Source organism: Castor canadensis, chromosome 4, assembly GCF_047511655.1.
Source record: "Castor canadensis chromosome 4, mCasCan1.hap1v2, whole genome shotgun sequence".
Classification (NCBI taxonomy): Eukaryota; Metazoa; Chordata; class Mammalia; order Rodentia; family Castoridae; genus Castor; species Castor canadensis.
The window spans coordinates 139,602,900-139,621,123 of record NC_133389.1 but is presented as its reverse complement, the minus strand read 5'-3'; the positions used below and the strand labels follow the sequence as shown (position 1 = coordinate 139,621,123).

At 35.8% G+C, this 18,224-nt stretch overlaps 1 non-coding gene across 1 annotated transcript; it reads left to right on the top strand.

The window, feature by feature from the left end:
• The first annotated feature begins 17,907 nt into the window (after positions 1–17,907).
• On the top strand, positions 17,908–18,042 carry LOC141422952 (small nucleolar RNA SNORA51). The gene has a single exon (XR_012447642.1). It is a non-coding gene; the product is annotated as a small nucleolar RNA SNORA51 (small nucleolar RNA).
• Positions 18,043–18,224: the final 182 nt, after the last annotated feature.

The window sequence follows — 18,224 nt, the reverse complement described above, 5'->3', positions numbered from 1 at the left end:
TTTTAAAGACACTGTATCGGTGTCAGATGAAGCCTGATTTGAGATAAAGCAGTTGGCTTTCATTACATTACCCTGTGCCTACATCCATTGACTTATATCTTAGCTCCAGGGAGAGAAAGCTGCAATAAAAAAAAAAGTAAAGCTGCAGTGGCAATTGCTTTAAATTTTACATGAGACACTGAAAACACTGCTGTGTCTTTTACAACCAAAAAGAGACATTGGAAGTGCAGGTGCAGTACATAATGTCTATTCAGAAGTTTTAGAGTTAGGAACCAAGCACTGGGTCTGGACGTCTGTGAAGGGTACTGCTTTTGGTGCATATGTTGGTAGCTTTGGAGGTAAACACCACATGGAAACAGAGCAAGATGTGAAAAATCATAGAAATATATATTAATAACCAAGATAGTTGGTGAGAAGCTAAGAGACACTGTCTTAGAGAAATTCAGATTTAAATATTTGAATATATGCAAGAAGGAAAGTAAGCACTTCTTTATTTCCAATATGAAACAAATAAGAAATGTGCAAGGTAATTATATGATTGAAATTCCAATCCATACCTGTCTACTTGCCTGGAAATCTATTGGGTTTGGGCTGCATTGAAGGCTTTGAAGTCACTCTAATTCTTTCGCTACTGTGACTACTCAGACCTCAAACATAGGATATTTGCTTCATCATAAGCATTTTTTGTTTTATTATTCTGGAGAAGTTGAGGATGAAGTAAACTGAATTTTAAGAATGATTCCATTCTTTTCTAAATGTACTAAGTAATCTTGTTTTTCCTAACTTGACACATTCTTATATAAAAAATATTATCACTTTATTCATGTGCTCCATAGTTTTCAAAATTGTCTATTGGGCTCCCTTAAAGTAGTTTGCAATTTGTAGAATTACGTCTGCACAAAAGGATAAATAGTTAAGATGAACAACAAGAATTTAAAGAGGAAAAAATGCTCATTTTTTGTGTCTTTTCTCAGAAAACACACTCCGGCTCCTAAATGCCATATTATAAGAACTGTGTTTAAAGCAACCACTTAGAGACAAATATGAACGGTAAATGATGTACATAAGTAATAAAAAGAGAGAGAAATACAGTATCCTTTTCAAACACTTATTATTGGTGTCTGGGGATATGCCTAGGGAAAACTTTAATATAACTTATTTGAAAATTTAGAAATATTAGAACTATTATAAAGCCAAGTCTACACAGATGCCATTGTTTCTGTCCTAAGGGATGAATGAATCCCTAATGATTTCATAAGAAAACATTTTGTTCAACTCCAAGCCTTGCATAAACAGATATTCTCAAGTAGATATAATAATGAGAGCTCTTTTTAAAAATTACTTTCTCATATTTTAAAAATGTAATGCTATTTCTGAAGTAAGCTCTCAGTGTTCTAGCAATAGATTATAATATAAATGATAATCTATTTTAAATGAAAGTATAGCAGAAATATATCTGCTTTAAGAGGTGTATAAAGTGTGCATGCTGCCAGTTGAATTTGCATTTTATAAAGAAATATTGAGAATATTGCTCAGCCACTTAAATGATTGTATTGTTTGTGTTGACTGTATAAATCATCATAAAATTATAGCACTGGGGCAGCACTTACATATCAATAAAATGTGATAGTTACCTGGTATGTTAAAATATGAATAGAGTGCAATAAAAATTTTTTAACAGACATATCTGAACTTATCACCAATGTATATATTATCATAAATCAGTATTTTCTTCATGGTTGACAGGACTAAGGGAATTAATCTTTGTTTTAGGCTCTAAATTTTAATAAGTAAAAATAAGACCAAGAAACCAGGGTCAATGATTCAAAACACAATCACATCCTTATTCAAAAGAAGAAGAATGAGTACTTTAGGATTAAGGACAGCACCGTTTGAATAAGGCTGAGGTTCCCTCAGTGATTAATTTTCCACTGATGAGCTGAAATCTCCTCAGCATTTCCTGACTCTTGTCCTAACCTCCTCTTCCTTAGAACCTTTTAATTTAGAAAACTTGCAACTGTAAATTCTTTCTTTGTGATGTAAACTGTTTTCCAGTTTTATAATACAGGAATGTCTTTCTGAAGGGTCCTTTGCCATCCCTTTGAAATGCAAACATTAAGGGCCCTATCTTCTGGTTTCTTTGGGGGGTAGGAGGTATAACATCTGTATGTGTCTTGCACTAAGTTATAAAAGTGCCCTCCATTGTAAAGTATGAGAAATTTTACTTTTCTTTTGTAAGATCAGTTAACATGCACAAATCACCTATGATTCCCACCCTCCCAGGTTTTCAAAGACTCTCCCCCTTTCATTCAGTGAAGTTGAGTTCATCCTATGTTCTGGTCTCTTTCTTATTGCAACAGCCTTGAGTAAGTTCTCTCTTATATGTTTAATTTTGTCAGGTGTTGTTTTGACAGACAAAATTTTCAATTATTTCCACATTTGTCTGCACATTTATTACATATAACATATTACCTCATGTTGTTAGATGAGATTAGGAACTTAGTAAAGGAGATTCTCACCTTTGTTTTGTACATTTTTAAATCAGTTTCATTATGATATTTTCATACATGTATACAACGTACTTTGATCATGTTCATCTACTCCATTATGCTCTCTTGCCCCTCTCCCTCTCCCCCTGATTCCCTAGCTCTTCCCAAATTGTTCTCCTTCTACTTTCATGCTTTTTTTGTTTTTTTCTTAAATCTAGATCCCATACATGACAGAAAAGGTGATACTTGTCTATTTGAGTCTGGCTTATGTCTCTTAATGTAAACTCCAGTTTCATCTATTTTCCTGCAAATGTCATAATTTCTTCTTTATGGCTAACTATATATACCACATTTTATTTATCTATTAAACTGTTGATAGAACTTAGGCTAATTCCATATCTTGGCTACTGTGAATAGTACTGTAATAAACATGAGTGTATAAGTATCCTTAATGTATGCTGACTTTCATTTTATACAGAATTGTTGTAGCAGGGTCATATGGTAGTTCCATTTTCAGTTTTTTGAGGAACCTTCATACTAGTTTCTGTAGCAGCTGGATGAACTTAATTCCCACTAATAGTGTATAGGGGTCTCAGCTCCCCCCAATCCTTGCTTTGCTTATTGTTGTTTATTTCCTTAATAGTCTTCTGACTGGAGTGAGATGGAATCTCCATGTAGGTTTCATTTGCTTTATCTTCTTTGGCTAAGAATGTTGAACATTTAAAAAATGTGTTTAATGGACATTTGTACTTCTTTTGAGAACTGTCTGTTCAATTCACTTCTCCATTTATTGATTGGATTGTTAGGTCTCTTGGTGTATATTTAGTTCTTTATATGTTCTGGATACTAATTCTCTGTCAGATGATTAGCTGGCAAAGATTATCTGACATCATATCGGCCATCTCTTCTCTTTAGCATGGTTTCTTTTGTTTTCTCACTTCCTTTTCTCCTGATACAATCTTCAGAAACAGCTATGCTTGTGGACCAGCTAATGAACATTGATGGAAAATCATCAAAACATAATGTTTTCCACTTTTTTTTCATTGTTTTATTATTCATATGTGCATACAAGGCTTGGGACATTTCTCCACCCCACCCCCAGCCCCTCCCTTAGAACGGCTCCAAAACCTCCCTCTCCCCCCCACCCCCTCAATACCCAGCAGAAACTATTTTGCCCTTATTTCTAATTTTGTTGTAGAGAGAGTATAAGCAATAATAGGAAGGAACAAGGGTTTTTGCTGGTTGAGATAAGGAGAGCCAAACAGGGAGTTAACTCACATTAATTTCCTGTGCGTGTATGTCACCTTCTAGGTTAATTCTTTTTGATCTAACCTTTTCTGTAGTTCCTGGTCCCCTTTTCCTATTGGCCTCAGTTGCTTTTAAGGTATCTGCTTTAGTTTCTCTGCATTAAGGGCAACAAATGCTAGCTAATTTTTTAGGTGTCTTACCTATCCTCACCCCAACCTTGTGTGCTCTCACTTTTATCATGTGCTCAAAGTCCAATCCCCTTGTTGTGTTTGCCCTTGATCTAATGTTCGCATATGAGGGAGAACATAAGATTTTTGGTCTTTGGGGTCAGGCTAATCTCACTCAGAATGATGTTCTCCAATTCCATCCATTTACTGGAGAATGATAACATTTCGTTCTTCTTCATGGATGCATAAAATTCCATTGTGTATAGATACCACATTTTCTTAATCCATTCGTCAGTGGTGGGGCATCTTGGCTGTTTCCGTAACTTGGCTATTGTGAATAGTGCCACAATAAACATGGGTGTGCAGGTGCTTCTGGAGTAACCTGTGTCACAGTCTTTTGGGTATATCCCCAAGAGTGGTATTGCTGGATCAAATGGTAGATCAATGTTTAGCTTTTTAAGTAGCCTCCAAATTTTTTTCCAGAGTGGTTGTACCAGTTTATATTCCCACCAACAGCGTAAGAGGGTCCCCCACATCCTCGCCAACACCTGTTGTTGGTGGTGTTGCTAATGATGGCTATTTTAACAGGGGTGAGGTGGAATCTTAGTGTGGTTTTAATTTGCATTTCCTTTATTGCTAGAGATGGTGAGCATTTTTTTGTGTGTTTTTTGACCATTTGAATTTCTTCTTTTGAGAAAGTTCTGTTTAGTTTACTTGCCCATTTGTTTATTGGTTCATTAGTTTTGGGAGAATTTAGTTTTTTAAGTTCCCTATATATTCTGGTTATCAATCCTTTGTCTGATGTATAGCTGGCAAATATTTTCTCCCACTCTGTGGGTATTCTCTTCAGTTTAGAGACCATTTCTTTTGATGAACAGAAGCTTTTTAGTTTTATGAAGTCCCATTTATCTATGCTATCTTTTAGTTGCTGTGCTGCTGAGGTTTCATTGAGAAAGTTCTAACCTATACCTACTAACTCCAGAATAATTCCTACTCTTTCCTGTATCAACTTTAGAGTTTGTGGTCTGATAGTAAGATCCTTGATCCATTTTAAGTTAATCTTGGTATAGGGTGATATACATGGATCTAGTTTCAGTTTTTTGCAGACTGCTAACCAGTTTTACCGCAGTTTTTGTTGAAGAGGCTGCTATTTCTCCAGTGTATATTTTTAGCTCCTTTGTCAAAGACAAGTTGGTTATAGTTGTGTGGCTTTGTATCTGGGTCCTCTATTCTGTTCCACTGGTCTTCATGTCTGTTTTTGTGCCAGTACCATGCTGTTTTTATTGCTACTGCTTTGTAATATAGTTTGAAGTCAGGTATTGTGATACCTCCAGCATCGTTCTTTTGACTTGAGTATTGCCTTGGCTATTCGTGGCCTCTTGTGTTTCCATATAAATTTAACAGTAGATTTTTCAATCTCTTTAATGAATGTCATTGGAATTTTGATGGGAATTGCATTAAACATGTCGATTACTTTTGGAAGTATAGATATTTTTACTATGTTGATTCTACCAATCCATGAGCATGGGAGATCTCTCCACTTTCTATAGTCTTCCTCAATCTCTTTCTTCAGAAGTATATAGTTTTCCTTATAGAGGTCGTTCACATCTTTTGTTAGGTTTACACCTAGGTATTTGATTTTTTTTGAGGCTATTGTAAATGGAATTGTTTTCATATATTCTTTTTTAGTTTGCTCATTGTTAGTGTATAGAAATGCAAATGATTTTTCTATGTTGCTTTTATATCCTGCTACCTTGCTATAGCTATTGATGATGTCTAGAAGCTTCTGAGTAGAGTTTTTTGGGTCTTTAAGGTATAGGATCATGAATCTGCAAACAGGGATATTTTGACAGTTTCTTTACGTATTTGTATTCCTTTTATTCCTTCTTCTTGCCTAATTGCTCTGGCGCATCCTTGTCTGGTTCCTGATTTCAGAGGGAATGGTTTCAGTTTTTTTCCATTAAGTATAATGCTGGCTGTAGGTTTGTCATATATAGCTTTTGTAATGTTGAGGTACTTTCCTTCTATTCCTAGTTTTCTTAGAGCTTTTATCATGAAATGGTGTTGGATCTTATCAAAGGCTTTTTCTGCATCTATTGAGATGATCAAGTAGTTTTTGTCTTTGCTTCTGTTAATGTGGTTTATTAACATTATTGATTTTCGTATGTTGAACCACCCCTGCATTCCTGGGATGAAGCCTAGTTGGTCGTGGTGAATAATCTTTTTGATGTGTTGTTGAATTCATTATTTTGTTGAGGATTTTTGCGTCAGTGTTCATTAAGGAGATTGGCATATAGTTCTCCTTTTTGGAGGTGTCTTTGCCTGGTTTTGGGAAAACTGTAATGCTGCCTTCATAAAAGGTGTTTGGCAGTTTTCCTTCCCTTTCTATTTCATGGAACAGTTTAAGGAGGGTTTGTATCACTTCTTCTTTAAAGGTCTGATAGAATTCATCAGAAAATCTATCAGGTCCTGGACTTTTCTTTTTGGGGAGACTCTTGATTGCAGCTCAGTTTCATTTTGTGTTATAGATCTATTCAAGTGATTAATTTCCTCTTGGTTCTGTTTTGGATGATCATATGTGTCTAGAAAGCTGTCCATTTCTTTAAGATTTTCAAATTTATTTGAATTTAGGTTCTCATAGTAGTCTCTGATGATTTCCTGGACTTCCATGGTGTTTGTTCTTATCTCCCCTTTTGCATTCCTGATTCTACTAATTTGGGTTTTTTCTCTCCTCATTTTAGTCAGGTTTGCCAGGGGTCTATTTCTATTGACCTTGTTTATTTTTTCAAAGAACCAACTTTTTGTTTCATTAATTCTTTGTATGGTTTTTTTGGTTTGTATTTCATTGATTTCAGCTCTTATTTTTATTATTTCTCTCCTTTTATTTGTTTTGGAATTTCTTGTTCTTGTTTTCTCGAGTTTGCTATGTATCATTAGGTCATTGATTTGGGATCTTTCAGTCTTTTTAATATATGCACTCATGGCTATAAACTTTCCTCTCAGGACTGTCTTCGCTGTGTCCCATAGGTTCCAGTAGGTTGTGTTTTCACTTTCATTGACTTCCAGGAACTTTTTAATTTCCTCTTTTATTTCATCAATGATCCATTGTTCATTAAGTAGTGAGTTATTTAGTTTCCAGCTGTTTGCATGTTTTTTGTCTTTACTTTTATTGTTGAGTTCTACTCTTACTGCATGTGATCAGATAGTATGCACAGTATAATTTCTATTTTCTTATATTTGCTGAGGCTTGCTTTGTGCCCTAGGATATGATCTATTTTGGAGAAGGTTCCATGACCTGCTGAGAAGAATGTATATTGTGTAGAAGTTGGATGAAATGTTCTGTAGACATTAAGTAGGTCCATTTGATCTGTTGTATATTTTAGATCTTGGATATCTTTATTGATTTTTTGTTTGGATGACCTATCTATTGATGATAATGGGGTGTTAAAGTCTCCCACAACCACTGTGTTGGTGTTAATATATGCTTTTAAGTCTTTCAGGGTATGTTTGATGAAATTAGGTGCGTTGACATTGGGTGCATATAGATTGATGATTATTATTTCCTTTTGGTCTATTTCCCCTTTTATTAGTATGGAATGTTCTTCTTTATCTCATTTGATCAATGTAGGTTTGAAGTCTACTTTGTCAGAGATAAGTATTGCTACTCCCGCCTGTTTTTGGGGGTCATTGGCTTGGCAAATCTTCTTCTAGCCTTTCATCCTAAGCCTATGCTTATTTCTCTCAGTGAGATGGGTCTCCTGTAAGCAACAAATTGTTGGATCTTCCTTTTTAATCCATTTCGTCAAGCAGTGCCTTTTGATGGGTGAATTAAGTCCATTAACATTAAGCATTAGTACTGATAGGTATGTGGTGATTCCTGTCATTTAGTTGTCTTAGTTGTTTGAAGGCATGATTGTGTGTACCTAAGTTGAGGTTACTCTCTACTTTCTTGCTTTTTCTTTTCCTGTGGTTTGGTGCTGCCTATCTTTTCATGGTTAAGTTGGTTGTCACTTTCTGTGTGCAGAATCTCTTGAAGAATCTTTTGTAGTGGTGGCTTTGTGGTCACATATTGTTTTAGTTTCTGCTTATCATCGAATACTTTTATTGCTCCATCTATTTTGAATGATAGTTTTGCTGGGTATTGTATCCTAGGGTTGAAGTTATTTTCATTCAGTTCCCGGAAGATCTCACCCCACACTCTTCTTGCTTTTAATGTTTCTGTTGAGAAATCTGCTGTGATTTTGATGGGTTTACCTTTGTATGTTACTTGTTTTTTCTCTCTTACAGCTTTCAATATTCTTTCCCTAGTTTCTGAACTTGTTGTCTTAATGATGATATGTTCTGGGGTAGTTCTATTTTGATCTGGTCTGTTTGGTGTCCTGGAGGCCTCTTGCATCTGTATGGGAATATCTTTCTCTAGATTTGAGAAATTTTCCATTATTATTTTGTTGAATATATTACGCATTCCCTTCGCTTGCACCTCTTCTCCTTCTTCGATGCACATGATTCTCAAGTTTGGTTTTTGATGGATTTGGTGAGTTCTTGCATTTTCTTTTCACAGGTCTTGAGTTGTTTAATTAATAGTTCTTTGGTTTTTCCTTTAATTACCATTTCATCTTCAAGTTCTGAGATTCTGTCTTCTGTTTGTTTTATTCTGCTGGATTGGCCCTCCATTTTGTTTTGCAGTTCTGTTTCGTTCTTTTTTCTGAGGTTTTCCATGTCCTGGGTGGTTTCCTTTTTAATGTTGTCTATTTTTGTCCTGAGTTCATTTATCTGTTTTTTCATCATGTTCTCTGTTTCACTTTGGTGTTTATACACTACTTCTATGGTTTCCTTTATTTCTTCTTTTGCTTTTTCAAATTTTCCATTTTTGTTGTCTTGGAATTTCTTGAGTGTCTCCTGTACATTTTGGTTGACCCTATCCAGTATCATCTCTATAAAATTCTCATTTAGTACCTGTAGTATATCTTCTTTAAATTATTCTTGTGGGCTTCATTGGGTCCTTTGGCATAGTTTATCTTCATTTTGTTGGAGTCTGGATCTGAGTTTCTGTTTTCTTCATTCCTCTCTGGTTCCTGTACTAATTTTTTGCTGTTGGGAAACTGGTTTCCCTGTTTTTTCTGTCTTCCCATCATTGTCCTTGGTGTTGTTACTGTCCCTGTACTGTGTGCAATTGAGTATTTTCTAGCTTGTAATAATAACAATGGTAATATTTAGAATGGAAGGGTGTGAGGAGATGGAAAGCAAGAAGTTAAAGAAAAGGGAAAAACAAACAGACAGGAAAAAACAAAACAAGGAATCAAACAAGAAACTTTCAAAGGTATAAACAAGTAGCATTAGCGTACTAATCGACGGTAAGCTGAACAGGCCTTAGAGAGAGAGAGGATTGAAAATAAAAAATAGAATAAAGATAAGAATAAAAATAAAAAATAAGTAAATGAAAGTAACATATATATAAAAATAAAATAAAACAAAATGAAAAATAGAAAATAAAAAATAAAAAAATAAAAATAAACCCTCCAAGTTCAAATGCAATTAAGTTTCAGTCTTAATAATTTTGGTGTCCGTCTCAGTCTCCAATCCTTGAAATGGTGCCTCAGATGTTGTTCTGTAGTTGTCTCATCGAAGGGGATGCATAAAGTAGAACAAAACTGCACCAAGAAAACCCCCAAAAAACCCCCCAAAAAAGTCCCCATAAAGTGTCCTAAGTTCAACTGCAATACAGTTTCAGTAAGTTTTTCAGCATGCAGATGTAATTCGGTTGTTTTCTCATCAAAGGTAGGTAGAGAGAAAAAAAAAAAGAGTCTGGAGACAGTTCTGAGAATGGTATCTGCAGCTGTGGCTTGCCTGCCCACTGCTGTCAGCCTGCTGTTGCTGGAGGCGTTATTTATGCAGATCTCAGTGGTGAGCTTAGCACTCACCTGACCCACAGGCTTTGTTTAGTCAGTGTTCTCCTGTGCATGATCCTCTGCTACAAGCTTTCCCCTTTCCAAGCACACTGGGAGAGGTGACACTGCACCCACTTTTTCAGGCCTGCATGTTTGTTTACAGTTCACATGGGAAGTGGGTCTTCCCCCTTCTCCTGTGGAGTTTTCCTCCCTCTGCCACTTTTACAAACTTTCCAGCTTGTGATTACTGGGCGGTGGTGCTGTTCCTGGCAGCTGCTATGTTTGTTTACAGCTCATGTGGGAAGTGGGTCTTCCCTCCTCTCCCGTGGAGTTTTCCTCCCTCTGCCACTCTCACAAGCTTTCCCTTTCCTGGTTGCTGGGCAAGAGCCTGGCTTGTTTATTTACAGTCCTGGGAAAGATTCCCTTCCCCCAATCTTCGGTGCTCAGTGTACCCCACCCTCTTTCCTGCATCTTTATTGTTCTTATTGCTTATTACTCAGTTTCTCTTTTTTTCCCCGGGTGGGGTCGGTCTGTCCAGGGGGCTATGCTGATCTGGCCCAGGGTTGTCTGTGGGAGTGCCACGGTACCGCTAAGCTCACTTTGTCCCCGTCTTCCCAAGCTGTCTGGGCACGGGCGACTGGTGGCCCCGGGGACCCTCCTGGTTTCTCCGTTTAATGTGAAGTGGAGATGCTCTGTGCTGGCTGGAGGTGTGGAGGGATCAAAGTTTTGCCTGCAAGGTGTGTCTCCAGCATCTCTCCAAGATTTCACTATAGGAGGCATGCTCTGCTTCCTCCCTCTAGCTGCCATCTTGGAATTTTCTTCCCGGCCTGTTCGTCCATCAGTGCCTCCTCAGGGAAAAATGACGCAGGGGGAAATACTACCAGCCTGGCCCACTTCCCTGAGACCTATACCCCAACTCCAGGCTCCCACCACACCCCAGCCTGTGAAGCTCCAGAGCTACTGTCTTCTGTTTTCTACTGTAAATGAATGTTCTCTATTCCTGTTGAGTTCTCACTATGTGCACACCTTTATTCATTAGTTTAGTTCAACATTATTATATTACCTATAAGGTAGCTTAGTAGACCAATATAATGATATTTTAAACTCTTTTTTTTTTTACTATTATGAAATTAAATCACTAAATAATATGGTCTCCCTATGGAAAGAATGTTTAAAAAATTGAATTACTATAACAAATGAAATAAGATTATATCTTGAGATGACAGAAATAAAAGAGGAAAAAAGGTAGTTAAAACACAATTAAATGCATATTATTTTAAAAAACACTATGTATACCTTATACTAGATGGCCTAATGAGACAGATATTTTTACCATGTTTAATATTATTGAGGTTGCAGTAGCCACATATGCAGAATGATAAGGTGTGTTGTATTGATGATCCAACTACTTTAAATATCATTGCCATTAGTGACATTATCTTCTGAAAATCTAAGCAATGCTTGATAGAGGTGTAAACAAAACAAAGTTATCTCCCATTAATTCACATCTCACTGTGTTGCTAGAGAATTAAGGGTTAACAAAAATGGTCCAGAAACACTTTATGCTTTTATGTAGAGCAGAGATGAAGTTAGGGCTCAGCTATGTATAAGTAAGATATTCACTTGCTAGAATACTTAGCTGTCAGATAATTTGAAATTATGTGGGACTCAACTTTATTATAAGAGACTCTCTGGTGTCTTGCTGGACAGTAACGATTTTGACTGACTAAGTATCCATTATTCTATGCTTGTCACAATTAGAAAGTACCAACTAAGACTCATCCCACATTTAGACAGAGAAAAAATGGCGATGTTTGCTGATATAACTTCAAACAAACTTTATGAAGTGTTCTTTAAATCTGAACTGGCAGAATGAAGTGCTTATAATTCAGAGGTGGTTAATAAGCAGTTAAAAGTCTTAATCAAAGGCCCACATGTTAGCCCAGGTATAGACAGCCATTCAATTAGTATTAACTAAGTCTACACTAGAGAAATCATTCATTAACATAAGGAATGGTAAAAATAAATTTTCATTATCTAAATGAGTGCTGTGCAAGATATGTGATTGGTTAAGGGTAACATACTTGTGTCATTACTAGTGAATGAAAGTCTGAACAGCTCGATAGAACACCCTTCTTCCAGCTTCTCATTAAGACTATGCCCCTCCCTGGATAAAGGACTGTTTCTCTAATTTCTCTCTGTCTTATGAATATTTTGTCTCCCTCCCTCCATCCCTTCCTTGTTCCTTTCTTCCTTCATTCCTTTCTTCCATGGTGCTGGGGTTTGAACTCAGGGCCTGTGGTTGCTAAGCAATCACAGATAAGGTCTTGTGCTTTTCCTCCTGGCCAGTTTTGGACTATGATCCTCTTTACTTATACTTCCTGCATAGCTGGAATTACAGGCAAACACCTCCAGGCTTGTTTCTTGATTCAATTAGAAATTTCAGTGACCATGCCAACTCCGGCTCAGCATTTCATCAAGATGCTCCTTGGAGTACCTAAAAGGCTAGAAAGCTGAGAGTTCATCTAGTTTTCATTAACATATCTGTAACTATTTTTTAGCTTTCTTTCAAATGTGCAAATATTCAGTCTAAGACTTGTCATAGTAACACACCACCAAGTAGTGAGGTTTTAGGAGATGAGAACTATAGCTCCCACCTGCTTCAAATTGTTGGTGGCTTCCAATTGGTTTACATGTTAACAATAGAGATGCTCTTCTTTGGACACCCAGTGGATTCACCTACAGCTTTTGATTCTTACTCCAAGAGGCTGAATAATTGGTCTGATGGGCAAGATAAGAATTGAAATATTTAAAAAGTCCCCAGGTGATTTTAATGGGCAAAGTTGAGAACTCTGCCTTAGATTCTTTTCCCTTAGTATATGTTCTGAAACATTTCCCTTTAGTGTAAGCAGGGGTCTTTTTCATGATTTTTAATACTGAAGTGATATATATTACCTATTTACTGGAAGAATTGAAACTATCAATTAGGATATAGAAAGAGTACTTTAGTTTGCATTTCTCTGTCTTCATCATCTATGTATCTGTCTGTGTGAATTGGAATGTCTCTTCCTTGTCAGGGTAAACACACCTCTTGCTATTAATTTGAACCCTCTCTTCCTTACCTTTTGGGCACAGTGTAACCTGAAATTTGGCTCCCAGACCAATGGCATTATTAAAATCTTTTCAGAAATGGAGAGTCAATTGTACCCTGGCAGAATCCTGAATCAGATCTGTGGTTTTAGCCTGCTATCCAGGTTATTCATAGCACTTGAATTTTGAGAAACATTCTTCCAGGGCCTTACTTCACTAAGCAGCTATCCTCTGGCTGGCTCTGACTAAGAAATAAAAAAACATTCTTATCCTCTCCCTGAAACAAATAAGAAAATTCAGCAAACATACTTCCTCAGAACCTCCTAAGACTTCAAAACACAGTTTTCAATAGTGCATTCAAACATCCACTTACTCGTTTCTTCTTTAAAAGCATTACTTTCTTTTAAGTATTGACCACATCAAGCACTGTCCATACACTGGAAATACAGTGAAGAGAGGAATTGAATTGACAAGGGATCTGTCCAGAGGAGTATAGGATAAGCTAGGGAAAAAATACAGTTAAATAAATTATAATGATTTCTATAGAAGGGTACATAATGCACATAAGCACATTCAAGACAACCACAACTAAGTCAATTAGAGAAGACTTTTGAAAGCAAGTGATGTTGTCCATAGTAAATGAAGTTGGCATAAGGGCATTGTGAAGTGGGTGATGGAGAAAGGCAGCAAAGCAGAATTAAGGTGCATTGATATGCATGAGGATCTGAAAGAAAATAAGCATACATTTATCCCTTCCTTATTCTTATAAATTAAGGAATCTCTATATTGTCCTAATTTTTATGCTCTGCTTATTCCTTAGTTCATCCAATCTTCCTTCTGTTACAAATATTGTCCTTAAATTCAAACTCAGATTTCCCAAGTGTGAAATCTGATGTATTTTCTCCCATCTTCAGTGCCTTAACATAATCTTTGCAGTAGAGTGCCAGGTTATGCAAAACTTGGTTAACAGAAACAGCTCTGTAAATCTGGCTCTTAATGTGGAAGTGATTAGAAACCCAATTTTTATCAGATTGTTTGTTGGTGAAAGAGGAGCTTGGGGAGTTATTATTTATCTTACTGTAAGGCCAAAATGTGCCTACTGTTTAAAGAAAAACTTACTAATTCATTTACCTAGCCTTAAAGTCCTTGGCATAATATGATTCCTAGGCTGTAAGTGGGTAAATTCTCTCTTAAAATTATCAAGGTCACATGGCTGGTGGCACAAGTCTGTAATCCCACCATTTGAGAGAGGTATTGATGCAGGAGAATCACAAGTTCTAGGCTGCCCTGAACTACATAGTGAGACCTCATCTCAGAGCAGAAATGAGTTATCAAAATAAAACATACAAGTGAGTAAATGGTTAAAATAGAAAGCAGTTGCTATTCTTTCATCTTTTTCTACCTCAGCACTGTATGGTAGAGGAACCCTCTTTATTTCAACTGTTTTCCTAGGTTCCATGATAGCTCTAAATAAAATCCGTATGTGTCCTTTCCACAGCTTATTAGCAGTATACCATCTAGTAGTTTCTTTGAAATATGTGAAATTTGAACTACTTATAGCATCTTTTCATTCCCTTATTTGTCTCAAATTTGATACATATAGTAGTTTTTAAAAATCATTAACAATTGAAAATTGAAATAATATTCTCATACTGCTATCTCTCTTTTTTTTTAAATCAATTTTTGAGTCTTTGCTTTGGTTTGTTTTTGTATTCACAGGTTTTGAGATTTTAGAAATCTTTTCATTTGTTCACTTCTCTTCCTATTTTCTTCTGGTCAGTATAGACAAAATACCAGGTAGGCAACATTTATTCTCTGTCTTGCAAGAGAATAATATTTTTCAAATGTATTTAGGCTGATTCTAAAAGTTGAAAAAAAATCTATTAACTCAAAACTTTATCAAAAAGATTGCTTTTATTTCTGAAAGTAATGTTACCAGTGGCAATGTTCCTTGTACCAGTTGAAATGAGATAATACATCGGTATCTGTGCTTTGTCTTTTGGAAGGTTCTTAATTGTGATTCAATTTCTTTAGTAGATACAAGTCTATTTATTTTGTTTATTTTTTCTTCCTTAAATTTAATAGACTGAGGTGGCCCACTTTCTCTGTTCATAATAGGCCTTTGTTAAATTTTTAATGTTCATGGGACTCATTGAGGTGACCCTTGTTTCATTTCTGGTATCTATAATTTGTGTCATCTCTCTTTTTCTTGGTTGTATTGTCTACAGGTTTATCAATTTTATTGGTCTTCTCAATGCATCAGTTCTTGTTTCATTTATCTATTAATTTCTTATTTCTATTTCTGATTCCATTGATTTTTCTGTTCCACTTTTTATTATGTATTTTCTTCTGCATTAGATTTAATTTACCCTTTTTTGTTTTTTCTAATATGGAAACTTAGATAATTGATATGTGTTTTTTAAAATATATCCTATTAAGTATAAATTTTGCTGCATTCTACAAAATCTTATAAATTTTGATAACTTGTGTTTTTCATTTTCTTTGACTTTGAAAAATTTAAGTTCAAAATATATATGGTGATATAGTTGAGTTTATTTCTAAGTGTATTCTCTTCAATTATAAATGCATTTTCTCTTTGCATTTCCATGACGATATTGGCCTGAATGCTCTCACCTCTCTGTTATCTCACTATGATTGGACTACTATTTTTCAGTTTCCATATTCTCTTAACTTTTATTCATGAAGAAAAATCATTTGGAGAAACCTATGAGCAAAGAACGTGAAGGGTCAAATTGTTAAAAGAGTGTAATACTGACTTTTTTAGTTTCACAGAAGAAATTCTGTTCACAAACTTAAAGTGAGTGATCCTGTTATTGGTTGATGGCTTATTTTTGAAGAAGTACATATGTGACTACTCACTAGGCAGAGTTTGGGGTGATCATACTCAAGATAAGCCCTGAAAATGTCAGCAAGACCCTATCTTAACAAAAGAATTTGGGTGTGGTGGTGTATAGCTGTAATACAAGCTGTGTGGGAAGTACAGGTAGGAGGAGTGTGGTTCCAGGCTAACTAGAGCAAGAATCAAGGCTCTAATTAAAAAATAACCTAAGGCAAAAAGGGCTGGAAGCATGGCTTAAATGATAGAGCACATGCCTAGCAAACACAAGGTCCTGAGTTCAAACCCCAGTATTCCCTCACCCAAATATAAAAAGTAATGGTGAGTTCTTTCTCCAGTGGCAAACTAAATGAATCATACAAGCCATTCACATTTAATTTGGTCTATATACATTTGATTACGATTTATAATGTTTAATTATTCTATGACACCCATTGTATGTGTATTTCTTAAGCAAGACAACCAAATACCCACTAATAAATTTAAGACTCATAAGAAGTTTTATCTTTTCATGTACATTACAAAAATATTTATTATGGTTTATAAGATACTTAGATGTAGGCATCTTCAAGATCCAAAATTCAGTTGAAAAGAAACCAAGTAATTTTTTTTGAAATTAGATATTTTTACATAAGAAGCCACACCTAGACCATGCTCCTTACTTCCCACTCCATTTCTATTCAGTCTTCCAACTTGAACTCCCCATTTTCTGAGGAACTTATTCTGTGCTAGGTTTCCCAAGGCCTTTATAACTCTTCTCTCTTATCTTCTTCCTTGTTGGAAAGCTAAAGTATTTTACCTCTCAGTTTTTACTTTTGTCTATAATGTAGATATTACACATACACAAGGAGAAGTTGTTTGGTGACCCTAATGTTTTGCCAACAATGGACTCATAAGTGCAGGACAAATTGCCACTGTAAACCTACAAAAGGATGATTTAACTCTGAAATGACCCAACTTTAGGTTCCCATGATGATGTACAATATTTATGATTAAATTAAAACCTTGGCATCTGGCAATTCCAGAAATTATCACCTTAATATCAAAGAGGGAGCTGTGCTGCCATTCTATTTTACCACAATTTATTTTTAGCTTTAGAATAATTTTTTTGAGTTTAACTTTTTTAATCCTAAAGCTTCTGAAGTTAATTCCTTGTCATTATACTACACAAGCCTTAAAATGCCAGTTGTATTCTAATTGTTGGCAAAATGCATTAACTATGGAAAAGCTGTTATCTCATAGGTGAATGAACAGGGGTTTTCAAGTAACTTAAGGCACATTAAGTCCATTGGTTGGCCATCAATCTATGAAACCTAGACAAGAAATCACATTTTTCCTTCTTAGAAATTTAACTAAAATCAGGAAAACAAAAACCTAACCAAAAGAATGGAAGCAAAGAAAAATTTATAAGTAAACAGTAAAAAAATTATAAGAAAAATTTATAACCCCTCTATCAGAGTGTATAACATGTCAAAGATCTTCAAAAGTTGTTTTGCTTCTGTTGACACTATCAGATAAAAACCAACAGACAATAGAGGTTAAGAAACACTGTCATAAGTTGACCAAAAGAATGACTACAAAATTTAACTGAGCTTCAGCAGTGATAGCGTAAAATTTATAGTGTCAGAATTTACATAGATTGCACATTTATCCAGGCCTCTAGCTTTTCTTTAACTTTGATCGTTTGGTACTTTATGGACTTGCATGTTCACATGTATAAGTTAGGATCCTTTTGGTTCCAAAAACTTACATAAAAAATACAAACTTATTGTGGTGTACATGAATCTATCATAGATTCCAATACATTGAAAGGGATTATTAGAAATGAGAAAAGCTGGGCAACTCACTGGGGACCCCTCCCTCCCTGGGAGCTTTCATTCTTCCTTTTAATACCTCTGGGCTCATCCCTTGTGGTTCCTGGAGTTCATTCTCCACTTCAAGAGACAAGAACCAGGACGGGAAGATCGACTCTCCCCTTGGCTGAGCTCCTAAGCTAGGGAAGTTTCCGTTCTGCACAAATGTCCTGTTAAGGTGCTTCACCATCCCCATAGACCCTTCTTCAAATTTCTTCATTTCCCTTTTGAGTGTGCATCATTTCTTGCCTCAGATTTCTGTTTGATATACTAGAAAGATAATTACCAAAAAAGCTCAAAATTGAAACTTGTGCATGTGTCCTGGTACTTCCCACAAGCTGTATTCTTACACTGACTGTATGTATAGGAAGAGGAGGCAAAGCAGACCTACCCCATATACAACTCAGCCCAGGCCCTTGCCTGGTCTGTATTGTGAATGGGGAGGGGGGGATGAAAAAAGCCAAACAATAGAAATTCCCTTAATATGCTGCCATTAATGCAACTCAGTTCCCAGGAACTCAGACTTTTTATAACTTAGTTTAAAGTTCTAACTCTCAGGCAACAGTATTTGATTAGCACAGTTTTCCTCAGTTATCTGGTTGGTGATGAGTAGGAAGGCAGCCATATACAAC